Source organism: Salminus brasiliensis, chromosome 12 (genome assembly GCF_030463535.1).
Source record: "Salminus brasiliensis chromosome 12, fSalBra1.hap2, whole genome shotgun sequence".
In the NCBI taxonomy this organism is placed as follows: Eukaryota; Metazoa; Chordata; class Actinopteri; order Characiformes; family Bryconidae; genus Salminus; species Salminus brasiliensis.
The window spans coordinates 14574641-14589979 of record NC_132889.1 but is presented as its reverse complement, the minus strand read 5'-3'; positions in this window follow the sequence as shown (position 1 = coordinate 14589979).

The following is a 15339-nucleotide window of genomic DNA, read 5'->3' as shown; positions in this document are numbered from 1 at the left end:
TACACACTGTCAGATGTATGGACCCTTGATGGACAGATGCACCATCAGGGAGGGAAGGGGTAATGATGGTGCATCTGTCCATCAAGGGTCCATACATCTGACAGTGACAGATGGACGGACCCTTGATAAACAGATGCACCATCAGGGACGGAGGGAGTAATGGCATCCTCTAAACCTGTAATACAACAAAGAAAATCAATACATATATAGAAACTGAATGATCACCTACTTGTTAGACAGTAGCAAACAGATAGACAGTGAGCCGTACACACTGTCAGATGTATGGACCCTTGATGGACAGATGCACCATCAGGGAGGGAAGGGGTAATGGCATCCTCTAAACCTGTAAGACAATAAAGAAAATCAATACACGAATAGAAACTGAATGATCACCTACCTGTTAGACAGTAGCAAACCGATAGACAGCGAGCCGTACACAGTTGCAGATGGATGGACCCTTGATGAACAGAAGAACCATCAGGGAGGGAAGGGGTATTGGCATCCTCATAACCTGAAAGATAAAGACAATCAATACAGGTTTTGAAACTGAAAGATCACTTACCTTTTACACAGTTGCAGAACAATAAACAGTGATCTAGACACAGCTGCAGATGGACAGATTGATGGTGGCTGGATCTACGGTCAGTGAGGGGGGTGGACTCAGAAGGTCCTGAACCTGTAAGACAAAAAAAAAAGTCAATACATGTATAGAAACTGAATGATCACCTACCTGTTGTCACATAATGGCTACCTCGGAACCTGAAAGATAACAAAGACAGTCAATACAGATTTTGAAACTGAAAGATCACTTACCTTTTACACAGTTGCAGAACAATAGACAGTGAGCCAGACACAGCTGCAGAAGGACAGATTGATGGAGGCTGGATCTAAGGTCAGGGAGGGGGGGGGGACTCAGAAGGTCCTGAACATGTAAGACAACAAAGAAAGTCAATACATGTATAGAAACTAAACGATGACCTACCTGTTAGACAGTAGCAAACAGATAGACAGTGAGCCTTACACACTGTCAGATGTATGGACCCTTGATGGACAGATGCACCATCAGGGAGGGAAGGGGTAATGATGGTGAATCTGTCCATCAAGGGTCCATACATCTGACAGTGACAGATGGACGGACCCTTGATAAACAGATGCACCATCAGGGACGGAGGGGGTAATGGCATCCTCTAAACCTGTAATACAACAAAGAAAATCAATACATATATAGAAACTGAATGATCACCTACCTGTTAGTAAGTAGCAAACAGATAGAAAAAGATAACAAAGACAAACAATACAGGTTTTGAAACTGAAAGATCACTTACCTTTTACACAGTTGCAGAACAATAGCCAGTGAGCCAGACAAAGCTGCAGATGGACAGATTGATGGTGGCTGGATCTACGGTCAGGGAGGGGGGGCTCTGAAGGTCCTAAACCTGTAAGACAACAAAGAAAATCAATACATGTATAGAAACTGAATGATCACCTACCTGTTGTCACCTAATGGCAACCTCGGAACCTGAAACACAACAAAGACAGTCAATACAGATTTTGAAAAACTGAAAGATCACTTACCTTTTACACAGTTGCAAACCAATAGACAGTGAGCCAGACACAGCTGCAGAAGGACAGATTGATGGAGGCTGGATCTAAGGTCAGGGAGGGGGGGGGGGCTCAGAAGGTCCTGAACATGTAAGACAAAAAAAAAAGTCAATACATGTATAGAAACTAAACGATGACCTACCTGTTAGACAGTAGCAAACAGATAGACAGTGAGCCTTACACACTGTCAGATGTATGGACCCTTGATGGACAGATGCACCATCAGGGAGGGAAGGGGTAATGATGGTGCATCTGTCCATCAAGGGTCCATACATCTGACAGTGACAGATGGACGGACCCTTGATAAACAGATGCACCATCAGGGACGGAGGGGGTAATGGCATCCTCTAAAACTGTAATACAACAAAGAAAATCAATACATATATAGAAACTGAATGATCACCTACTTGTTAGACAGTAGCAAACAGATAGACAGTGAGCCGTACACAGTGACAGATGGACGGACCCTTGATGAACAGATGCACCATCAGGGAGGGAAGGGGAAATGGCATACTCTTAACTTGTAATACAACAAAGAAAATCAATACATAGATCACTTACCTTTTACACAGTTGCAGAACAATAGACAGTGAGCCAGACGCAGCTGCAGATGGACAGATTGATGGTGGCTGGATCTACGGTCAGGGAGGGGGGGCTCTGAAGGTTCTAAACCTGTAAGACAACAAAGAAAGTCAATACATGTATAGAAACTGAATGATCACCTAACTGTTAGACAGGTGCAGACAGATAGACAGTGAGCCGTACACACTGTGAGATGTATGGACCCTTGATGGACAGATGCACCATCAGGGAGGGAAGGGGTAATGGAATCCTCTAAACCTGTAAGACAATAAAGAAAATCAATACACGAATAGAAACTGAATGATCACCTACCTGTTAGACAGTAGCAAACCGATAGACAGCGAGCCGTACACAGTTGCAAATGGATGGACCCTTGATGAACAGAAGAACCATCAGGGAGGGAAGGGGTATTGGCATCCTCATAACCTGAAAGATAAAGACAATCAATACAGGTTTTGAAACTGAAAGATCACTTACCTTTTACACAGTTGCAGAACAATAAACAGTGATCTAGACACAGCTGCAGATGGACACATTGATGGTGGCTGGATCTACGGTCAGTGAGGGGGGTGGACTCAGAAGGTCCTGAACCTGTAAGACAAAAAAAAAAGTCAATACATGTATAGAAACTGAATGATCACCTACCTGTTGTCAAATTATGGCTACCTCGGAACCTGAAAGATAACAAAGACAGTCAATACAGATTTTGAAACTGAAAGATCACTTACCTTTTACACAGTTGCAGAACAATAGACAGTGAGCCAGACACAGCTGCAGAAGGACAGATTGATGGTGGCTGGATCTACGGTCAGTGAGGGAAGGACTCAGAAGGTCCTGAACCTGTAAGACAAAGAAAATCAATACATGTATAGAAACTGAATGATCACCTACCTGTTAGAAAGTAGCAAACAGATAGACAGTGAGCCGTACACACTGTCAGATGTATGGACCCTTGATGGACAGATGCACCATCAGGGAGGGAAGGGGTAATGGCATCCTCTAAACCTGTAATACAACAAAGAAAATCAATACATATATAGAAACTGAATGATCACCTACCTGTTAGTAAGTAGCAAACAGATAGAAAAAGATAACAAAGACAAACAATACAGGTTTTGAAACTGAAAGATCACTTACCTTTTACACAGTTGCAGAACAATAGCCAGTGAGCCAGACAAAGCTGCAGATGGACAGATTGATGGTGGCTGGATCTACGGTCAGGGAGGGGGGGCTCTGAAGGTCCTAAACCTGTAAGACAACAAAGAAAATCAATACATGTATAGAAACTGAATGATCACCTACCTGTTGTCACCTAATGGCAACCTCGGAACCTGAAACACAACAAAGACAGTCAATACAGATTTTGAAACTGAAAGATCACTTACCTTTTACACAGTTGCAGAACAATAGACAGTGAGCCAGACACAGCTGCAGAAGGACAGATTGATGGAGGCTGGATCTAAGGTCAGGGAGGGGGGGGGGACTCAGAAGGTCCTGAACATGTAAGACAACAAAGAAAGTCAATACATGTATAGAAACTAAACGATGACCTACCTGTTAGACAGTAGCAAACAGATAGACAGTGAGCCTTACACACTGTCAGATGTATGGACCCTTGATGGACAGATGCACCATCAGGGAGGGAAGGGGTAATGATGGTGAATCTGTCCATCAAGGGTCCATACATCTGACAGTGACAGATGGACGGACCCTTGATAAACAGATGCACCATCAGGGACGGAGGGGGTAATGGCATCCTCTAAACCTGTAATACAACAAAGAAAATCAATACATATATAGAAACTGAATGATCACCTACCTGTTAGTAAGTAGCAAACAGATAGAAAAAGATAACAAAGACAAACAATACAGGTTTTGAAACTGAAAGATCACTTACCTTTTACACAGTTGCAGAACAATAGCCAGTGAGCCAGACAAAGCTGCAGATGGACAGATTGATGGTGGCTGGATCTACGGTCAGGGAGGGGGGGCTCTGAAGGTCCTAAACCTGTAAGACAACAAAGAAAATCAATACATGTATAGAAACTGAATGATCACCTACCTGTTGTCACCTAATGGCAACCTCGGAACCTGAAACACAACAAAGACAGTCAATACAGATTTTGAAAAACTGAAAGATCACTTACCTTTTACACAGTTGCAAACCAATAGACAGTGAGCCAGACACAGCTGCAGAAGGACAGATTGATGGAGGCTGGATCTAAGGTCAGGGAGGGGGGGGGGCTCAGAAGGTCCTGAACATGTAAGACAAAAAAAAAAGTCAATACATGTATAGAAACTAAACGATGACCTACCTGTTAGACAGTAGCAAACAGATAGACAGTGAGCCTTACACACTGTCAGATGTATGGACCCTTGATGGACAGATGCACCATCAGGGAGGGAAGGGGTAATGATGGTGCATCTGTCCATCAAGGGTCCATACATCTGACAGTGACAGATGGATGGACCCTTGATAAACAGATGCACCATCAGGGACGGAGGGGGTAATGGCATCCTCTAAAACTGTAATACAACGAAGAAAATCAATACATATATAGAAACTGAATGATCACCTACTTGTTAGACAGTAGCAAACAGATAGACAGTGAGCCGTACACAGTGACAGATGGACGGACCCTTGATGAACAGATGCACCATCAGGGAGGGAAGGGGAAATGGCATACTCTTAACTTGTAATACAACAAAGAAAATCAATACATAGATCACTTACCTTTTACACAGTTGCAGAACAATAGACAGTGAGCCAGACGCAGCTGCAGATGGACAGATTGATGGTGGCTGGATCTACGGTCAGGGAGGGGGGGCTCTGAAGGTTCTAAACCTGTAAGACAACAAAGAAAGTCAATACATGTATAGAAACTGAATGATCACCTAACTGTTAGAAAGTAGCAAACAGATAGACAGTGAGCCGTACACACTGTCAGATGTATGGACCCTTGATGGACAGATGCACCATCAGGGAGGGAAGGGGTAATGGCATCCTCTAAACCTGTAATACAACAAAGAAAATCAATACATATATAGAAACTGAATGATCACCTACCTGTTAGACAGTAGCAAACCGATAGACAGCGAACCGTACACAGTTGCAGATGGATGGACCCTTGATGAACAGAAGAACCATCAGGGAGGGAAGGGGTATTGGCATCCTCATAACCTGAAAGATAAAGACAATCAATACAGGTTTTGAAACTGAAAGATCACTTACCTTTTACACAGTTGCAGAACAATAAACAGTGATCTAGACACAGCTGCAGATGGACAGATTGATGGTGGCTGGATCTACGGTCAGTGAGGGGGGTGGACTCAGAAGGTCCTGAACCTGTAAGACAAAAAAAAAAGTCAATACATGTATAGAAACTGAATGATCACCTACCTGTTGTCACATAATGGCTACCTCGGAACCTGAAAGATAACAAAGACAGTCAATACAGATTTTGAAACTGAAAGATCACTTACCTTTTACACAGTTGCAGAACAATAGACAGTGAGCCAGACACAGCTGCAGAAGGACAGATTGATGGTGGCTGGATCTACGGTCAGTGAGGGAAGGACTCAGAAGGTCCTGAACCTGTAAGACAAAGAAAATCAATACATGTATAGAAACTGAATGATCACCTACCTGTTAGAAAGTAGCAAACAGATAGACAGTGAGCCGTACACACTGTCAGATGTATGGACCCTTGATGGACAGATGCACCATCAGGGAGGGAAGGGGTAATGGCATCCTCTAAACCTGTAATACAACAAAGAAAATCAATACATATATAGAAACTGAATGATCACCTACCTGTTAGTAAGTAGCAAACAGATAGAAAAAGATAACAAAGACAAACAATACAGGTTTTGAAAAACTGAAAGATCACTTACCTTTTACACAGTTGCAAACCAATAGACAGTGAGCCAGACACAGCTGCAGAAGGACAGATTGATGGAGGCTGGATCTAAGGTCAGGGAGGGGGGGGGACTCAGAAGGTCCTGAACATGTAAGACAAAAAAAAAAAGTCAATACATGTATAGAAACTAAACGATGACCTACCTGTTAGACAGTAGCAAACAGATAGACAGTGAGCCTTACACACTGTCAGATGTATGGACCCTTGATGGACAGATGCACCATCAGGGAGGGAAGGGGTAATGATGGTGCATCTGTCCATCAAGGGTCCATACATCTGACAGTGACAGATGGACGGACCCTTGATAAACAGATGCACCATCAGGGAGGGAAGGGGTAATGGCATCCTCTAAACCGGTAATACAACAAAGAAAATCAATACATATATAGAAACTGAATGATCACCTACTTGTTAGACAGTAGCAAACAGATAGACAGTGAGCCGTACACAGTGACAGATGGACGGACCCTTGATGAACAGATGCACCATCAGGGAGGGAAGGGGAAATGGCATACTCTTAACTTGTAATACAACAAAGAAAATCAATACATAGATCACTTACCTTTTACACAGTTGCAGAACAATAGACAGTGAGCCAGACGCAGCTGCAGATGGACAGATTGATGGTGGCTGGATCTACGGTCAGGGAGGGGGGGCTCTGAAGGTTCTAAACCTGTAAGACAACAAAGAAAGTCAATACATGTATAGAAACTGAATGATCACCTAACTGTTAGACAGGTGCAGACAGATAGACAGTGAGCCGTACACACTGTCAGATGTATGGACCCTTGATGGACAGATGCACCATCAGGGAGGGAAGGGGTAATGGCATCCTCTAAACCTGTAAGACAATAAAGAAAATCAATACACGAATAGAAACTGAATGATCACCTACCTGTTAGACAGTAGCAAACCGATAGACAGCGAGCCGTACACATTTGCAGATGGATGGACCCTTGATGAACAGAAGAACCATCAGGGAGGGAAGGGGTATTGGCATCCTCATAACCTGAAAGATAAAGACAATCAATACAGGTTTTGAAACTGAATGATCACCTACCTGTCAGTAAGTAGCAAACAGATAGAAAAAGATAACAAAGACAAACAATACAGGTTTTGAAACTGAAAGATCACTTACCTTTTACACAGTTGCAGAACAATAGCCAGTGAGCCAGACAAAGCTGCAGATGGACAGATTGATGGTGGCTGGATCTACGGTCAGGGAGGGGGGGCTCTGAAGGTCCTAAACCTGTAAGACAACAAAGAAAATCAATACATGTGTAGAAACTGAATGATCACCTACCTGTTGTCACCTAATGGCAACCTCGGAACCTGAAACACAACAAAGACAGTCAATACAGATTTTGAAAAACTGAAAGATCACTTACCTTTTACACAGTTGCAAACCAATAGACAGTGAGCCAGACACAGCTGCAGAAGGACAGATTGATGGAGGCTGGATCTAAGGTCAGGGAGGGGGGGGGGGGGGGAGTCAGAAGGTCCTGAACATGTAAGACAACAAAGAAAGTCAATACATGTATAAAAACTAAACGATGACCTACCTGTTAGACAGTAGCAAACAGATAGACAGTGAGCCTTACACACTGTCAGATGTATGGACCCTTGATGGACAGATGCACCATCAGGGAGGGAAGGGGTAATGATGGTGCATCTGTCCATTAAGGGTCCATACATCTGACAGTGACAGATGGACGGACCCTTGATAAACAGATGCACCATCAGGGACGGAGGGGGTAATGGCATCCTCTAAACCTGTAATACAACAAAGAAAATCAATACATATGTAGAAACTGAATGATCACCTACTTGTTAGACAGTAGCAAACAGATAGACAGTGAGCCGTACACAGTGACAGATGGACGGACCCTTGATGAACAGATGCACCATCAGGGAGGGAAGGGGAAATGGCATACTCTTAACTTGTAATACAACAAAGAAAATCAATACATAGATCACTTACCTTTTACACAGTTGCAGAACAATAGACAGTGAGCAAGACGCAGCTGCAGATGGACAGATTGATGGTGGCTGGATCTACGGTCAGGGAGGGGGGGCTCTGAAGGTTCTAAACCTGTAAGACAACAAAGAAAGTCAATACATGTATAGAAACTGAATGATCACCTAACTGTTAGAAAGTAGCAAACAGATAGACAGTGAGCCGTACACACTGTCAGATGTATGGACCCTTGATGGACAGATGCACCATCAGGGAGGGAAGGGGTAATGGCATCCTCTAAACCTGTAATACAACAAAGAAAATCAATACATATATAGAAACTGAATGATCACCTACCTGTTAGACAGTAGCAAACCGATAGACAGCGAACCGTACACAGTTGCAGATGGATGGACCCTTGATGAACAGAAGAACCATCAGGGAGGGAAGGGGTATTGGCATCCTCATAACCTGAAAGATAAAGACAATCAATACAGGTTTTGAAACTGAAAGATCACTTACCTTTTACACAGTTGCAGAACAATAAACAGTGATCTAGACACAGCTGCAGATGGACAGATTGATGGTGGCTGGATCTACGGTCAGTGAGGGGGGTGGACTCAGAAGGTCCTGAACCTGTAAGACAAAAAAAAAAGTCAATACATGTATAGAAACTGAATGATCACCTACCTGTTGTCACATAATGGCTACCTCGGAACCTGAAAGATAACAAAGACAGTCAATACAGATTTTGAAACTGAAAGATCACTTACCTTTTACACAGTTGCAGAACAATAGACAGTGAGCCAGACACAGCTGCAGAAGGACAGATTGATGGTGGCTGGATCTACGGTCAGTGAGGGAAGGACTCAGAAGGTCCTGAACCTGTAAGACAAAGAAAATCAATACATGTATAGAAACTGAATGATCACCTACCTGTTAGAAAGTAGCAAACAGATAGACAGTGAGCCGTACACACTGTCAGATGTATGGACCCTTGATGGACAGATGCACCATCAGGGAGGGAAGGGGTAATGGCATCCTCTAAACCTGTAATACAACAAAGAAAATCAATACATATATAGAAACTGAATGATCACCTACCTGTTAGTAAGTAGCAAACAGATAGAAAAAGATAACAAAGACAAACAATACAGGTTTTGAAAAACTGAAAGATCACTTACCTTTTACACAGTTGCAAACCAATAGACAGTGAGCCAGACACAGCTGCAGAAGGACAGATTGATGGAGGCTGGATCTAAGGTCAGGGAGGGGGGGGGACTCAGAAGGTCCTGAACATGTAAGACAAAAAAAAAAAGTCAATACATGTATAGAAACTAAACGATGACCTACCTGTTAGACAGTAGCAAACAGATAGACAGTGAGCCTTACACACTGTCAGATGTATGGACCCTTGATGGACAGATGCACCATCAGGGAGGGAAGGGGTAATGATGGTGCATCTGTCCATCAAGGGTCCATACATCTGACAGTGACAGATGGACGGACCCTTGATAAACAGATGCACCATCAGGGAGGGAAGGGGTAATGGCATCCTCTAAACCGGTAATACAACAAAGAAAATCAATACATATATAGAAACTGAATGATCACCTACTTGTTAGACAGTAGCAAACAGATAGACAGTGAGCCGTACACAGTGACAGATGGACGGACCCTTGATGAACAGATGCACCATCAGGGAGGGAAGGGGAAATGGCATACTCTTAACTTGTAATACAACAAAGAAAATCAATACATAGATCACTTACCTTTTACACAGTTGCAGAACAATAGACAGTGAGCCAGACGCAGCTGCAGATGGACAGATTGATGGTGGCTGGATCTACGGTCAGGGAGGGGGGGCTCTGAAGGTTCTAAACCTGTAAGACAACAAAGAAAGTCAATACATGTATAGAAACTGAATGATCACCTAACTGTTAGACAGGTGCAGACAGATAGACAGTGAGCCGTACACACTGTCAGATGTATGGACCCTTGATGGACAGATGCACCATCAGGGAGGGAAGGGGTAATGGCATCCTCTAAACCTGTAAGACAATAAAGAAAATCAATACACGAATAGAAACTGAATGATCACCTACCTGTTAGACAGTAGCAAACCGATAGACAGCGAGCCGTACACAGTTGCAGATGGATGGACCCTTGATGAACAGAAGAACCATCAGGGAGGGAAGGGGTATTGGCATCCTCATAACCTGAAAGATGAAGACAATCAATACAGGTTTTGAAACTGAAAGATCACTTACCTTTTACACAGTTGCAGAACAATAGACAGTGAGCCAGACACAGCTGCAGATGGACAGATTGATGGTGGCTGAATCTACGGTCAGTGAGGGAGGGGCTCAGAATGTCCTGAACCTGTAAGACAAAAAAAAAAAAAAAGTCAATACATGTATAGAAACTGAATGACAACCTAACTCTTACACACTTGCAGTCAGATAGATATTGATTCACACAAATAGTTGCAATGAACAAACCCTTGTTTGATGGATCCACCATTAGGAAGGAGAGGTGTGTCCTGAAGTCCTTAAAGCCTGTAAGACAACAAAGAAAGTCAATACATGTATAGAAACTGAATGATCACCTACCTGTTAGACAGTAGCAAACAGATAGACAGCGAGCCGTACACAGTTGCAGATGGAGGACCCTTGATGGACAGATGCACCATCAGGGAGGGAAGGGGTATTGGCATCCTCAGAACCTGAAAGATAAAGACAAACAATACAGGTTTTGAAACTGAAAGATCACTTACCTTTTACACAGTTGCAGAACAATAGACAGTGAGCCAGACACAGCTGCAGATGGACAGATTGATGGTGGCTGGATCTACGGTCAGGGAGGGGGAGACTCAGAAGGTCCTGAACCTGTAAGACAAAAAAAAAGTCAATACATGTATAGAAACTGAATGATCACCTACCTGTTGTCACATAATGGCTACCTCGGAATCTGAAAGACAACAAAGACAGTCAATACAAGTTTTGAAACTGAATGATCACCTACCTGTTAGAAAGTAGCAAACAGATAGACAGTGAGCCGTACACACTGTCAGATGTATGGACCCTTGATGGACAGATGCACCATCAGGGAGGGAAGGGGTAATGGCATCCTCTAAACCTATAAGACAACAAAGACAGTCAATACAGGTTTTGAAACGGAAAGATCACTTACCTTTTACACAGTTGCAGAACAATAGCCAGTGAGCCAGACACAGCTGCAGATGGACAGATTGATGGTGGCTGGTTCTACGGTCAGGGAGAGAGGGGCTAAGAATGTCCTGAACCTGTAAGACAAAAAAAAACAAAAAAAAAACGTCAGTACATGTGAAGAAACTGAATGATGACCAAACTCATTAAGCTAAGAGTCAGATCACAGCAAGCTGAAAAAAAAAAACAGCAAAGGTTTCAAGCCAATTTAAAACATCTTGGTTAACAAGGAAAGTCCTGACTACATAAACATACTCCAAGGATTGGATACAATAAAAATTCCCTAAACACAGGCCTCTTTTGGCACAGGACTTACTGTACAAATGACACGGGTAGAATTCATCAAGGTCATTACAGTAGAGACAGAATTGTGGACAAAACACATTTTCAAAGAAACAGACATATCTACCACTTAGAGAATAAGACCTCAAATGCACAGGATAATACAGCAGACACTGAGCACAAGCACTGCAATCCATATGATCAGCACAGAGACCATAAACATTTTCCATTTACCAAACATGGATTTCTATCACCCCGTAAGACTGGTGTCCTCACCCCTTATTTCAGTCCTGAAGCACTGTGGCTGTAAAAGCTACATAGAACAACCACATGCTGTCATTTCCTAAAGTAGTGCTGGTAAGAGTCTTGAACGTGAGAACAGCTCAGCCAGTTTGGATGCAACACTGTTTTGAACACAGAAACTCACAAGAGACATCGGTATGATTGACTTACAAAACATTAGGTGCTGCATTGTCCTTGTGTGTGAAAAGGATAGGAACCAGATTCCTGGGGGCCTAAAAGGAGGTCAAGGGTGCACAATGTTCTGGGCCATTTTACTCAGAAAGGGTTCTAAATAGTCCAAAATTCAATCCTGTTCTGGGTGCATTCCCAACCTACAAATCCACTTCTGTTCCACCACAACTGAAACAAAGCGTCCTGGGTCAGATCTTGTAGGTGGTGGGAAGCGAGCAATACAATCAGTGCAATGCGGTTGTTTAAAGGGTGCTGAGTCAGGAATTCTCCTGTCACAGTCTTTGTCCTTCAGAGCTAAAAGTTTAAGTGTGGCGTGTCAGCGTCATCGCAGGCAGCCAAGGCGGCGCTAGGCTCACACCTAAGGCTGTGTTGTCAACGTAGGATGGAGTCAGGATGACTGTTTGCCAGCCGTTGCCATTGACTCTTCAGATGGTCATATCATCTGATCACATGCACCTTAAAATTCCAAGAATGAAAATGTCACTCAGGTCATTTGAAGTAAGAGAACTGTACAGAATACACTGATTATTGATTGTTACAGATTTATTCTACAATAGACCTTAGTTCTACACAACTCTACACAATGACAAAGTGAAAGCAGGGTTTAAAACATTTGTGGTAATTAAACAAAATAATACACACACACACACACACACACACACCTCTGACTTGTTGCATAAATTTAATATCACTGGAACTTACCTGGAAGTATTCAGATGTGTGCTTGTGGTGAATCATCCTTTGCATCTGCTTGAAGCCAAACTACCATATCACAGCCAGCCAGCGTTGCAAGTGGACAGACAGCGAGCTACAGACTTGTAGATGGGTGAAATGGAACGAGTTGCAGATGGACAGAAAAACAACTACAGAGCTGCAGATTTAAAGACAGCCACAGTTGCAGACAGCCAGAGATGCAGAAGGATAAACAGCCAGGGCAGCACACAGCCACAGAAATGCAGACGCATCGTCAGAAAGACAGCCATCATTGCACCAAACAGCCAGCCAAACACAGCTGCACAGGGATTATCATAAAGACGGATGGTCAGTTTCACATGGACAGAAAGCCAGTCAGAGTAGCTACCAGAGTGCAAACAGAATAAACTGCAGATTTATAGTCAGCCAGAGAGTGTTGTTGATGGACAGAGTTGCAGAGGGACATACACACAGTTCAACATGGTTGCAGATGCAGTCAGAAAGACTGCCACAGTTGCACATGACCAAGCAGACAGCCAGTTGCAGATGAAAAGACAACCAACCAGAGTTTTAAATGGAGAGACAGCCAGAGATACAAAAGAACAGGCAGCCAACCAGAGATACACATTGATAGCCCTGCAGCGAGCGCTTGCACATTGACATGCAGACAGCCACATACAGTTGCAGATGGCCGGCCGGCCAGAGTTGCACATGGACTGACAACCAGCCAGCAAGTCAGCCAGGTAGAGTTGTAGATGAACAGTGTGATGCAGTCACTGGTAGCTGACCCCTCACTCCCTGGATCCCTAGAGTGGGTCTTCTAGGAGCCGGCGGGATCCACAGTTAACCTACAAAAAGAAAAAAAAAGAAAAAAAGAAAAAAATAAATAAACCCACCCACACACACACACACAGCATAAACCCATACGGCAATTAATTACATCTAGCTTAACTTACCAGTATACATCAACAAGCTCATGTGAACAAGACGTAAATAATGTTGCATTGTCATTTTAGGATGATTTTAGGTGATGACCACCCCTATAGTGGGCACTTGGTTCACTTTAGGCTAAGCAAAGGATGAGCACCAGGCTTAGAAGGACTGTGTATAAAGAAATAGGGGGTCAGTTGGTGCAGATTAAGCTGAAATCATGGTAGATGTGAGACTTCCCAGCCCTCAGAGGAAGGCCACGGAGGCCTTATCATGTAAAGAGTGTGACTTGGCTCTTTTGTGTTCCATTTTCACTTTGTCTTTACTTTCCTTTGACTTTTTGGCACAAATTCTATAAATATCACTGGAACGTTCCTGAAAGCATTTGGCTGTGTCCTTCTAGTGAAGCAACACTACCACATCAGAGACCGCCAGGCAGGGTTGCAGATAGACAGACAGCAAGCTACAGTCTTATAGACAGGTAAAACAGAACAAGTTGCAGATAGACTACAGAACAAATACAGAGCAGCAGATTTATAGACAGACAGTTGCAGTTGGAGAATAAGACAGCTTCACATAGACAGACAGACAGCGCTGCATATGGACTGAAAGCCAGTCAGAGTTGCAGCCAGTCTAAACAGAATGAATTGCAGATGAACAGGCAGCAAGAAAAAGGTGTACATGGACAGCCAGAGTTGCAGAGGGACATACACACAGCCAAACACAGTTGCAGATGCATAGTCAGAAAAACAGTCAGTCAGCCAGAACTGCACATGGAAAAGCATCCAGTCACAGAGTTACACACTGAAAGTTAGCCACTGAATTGCACACGCATATGGACATGCAGACAGCCACACAGTTGCAGATGGATAAAACAAGCCAGAGCTGCACATGGACAGCCAGTCCAGCCAACAGCAGATGGACAGACAGCGAGCTACAGACTTGTAGATGGGTAAAATAGAACGAGTTGCAGATGAACAGAAAAACAACCACAGAGCTGCAGATTTAGACAGACACAGCTGCAGACAGATAGTCAGTTTCACATGGAACAGAGTTGCTGCCAGATTCAAAACAGAATGAATTGCAGTGTTGATGCCAGACAGAGTTGCAAAGGGACATACACAGTCAAACATGGTTGCAGACGCATAGTCAGAAAGACTGCCAGAGTTGCACATAGACTGACAGTCAGGCACTGAATTGCACACACATGGCCAAGCACACAGTCACATAGTTGTAAATGAAAAGACAACCAGAGTTTTAAATGGAAAGACAACCAGAGATGCTAAAGAGCAGGCAGCCAACCAGAGATACACATGAATAGCCAGCCAGCGAGCGTTGCACATGGACATGCAGATAGCCACACACAGCTGCACATGGACTGACAGCCAGCCAACCAGCCAGGCAGGCAGAGTTGCAGATGGACAGTGTGATGGGCACTGACAGCTGACTCCTCATCAGCCCATACAGAGACAACTACTAAGCAGGTTATTGACCTGCTGATCCTAGAGGAATGAGGGCGCTGGTGAGTGGGTCTTCTAGGAACCGGCAGGATCCACAGTTAACCTGTGGGGTAAATAAACATTAGAATAAGCAAATTAATTAAATCTAGCTTAACTCACCAGTATACATCAACAAGCTCATGTAAACAACACATGTAAATAACGTTGTATTG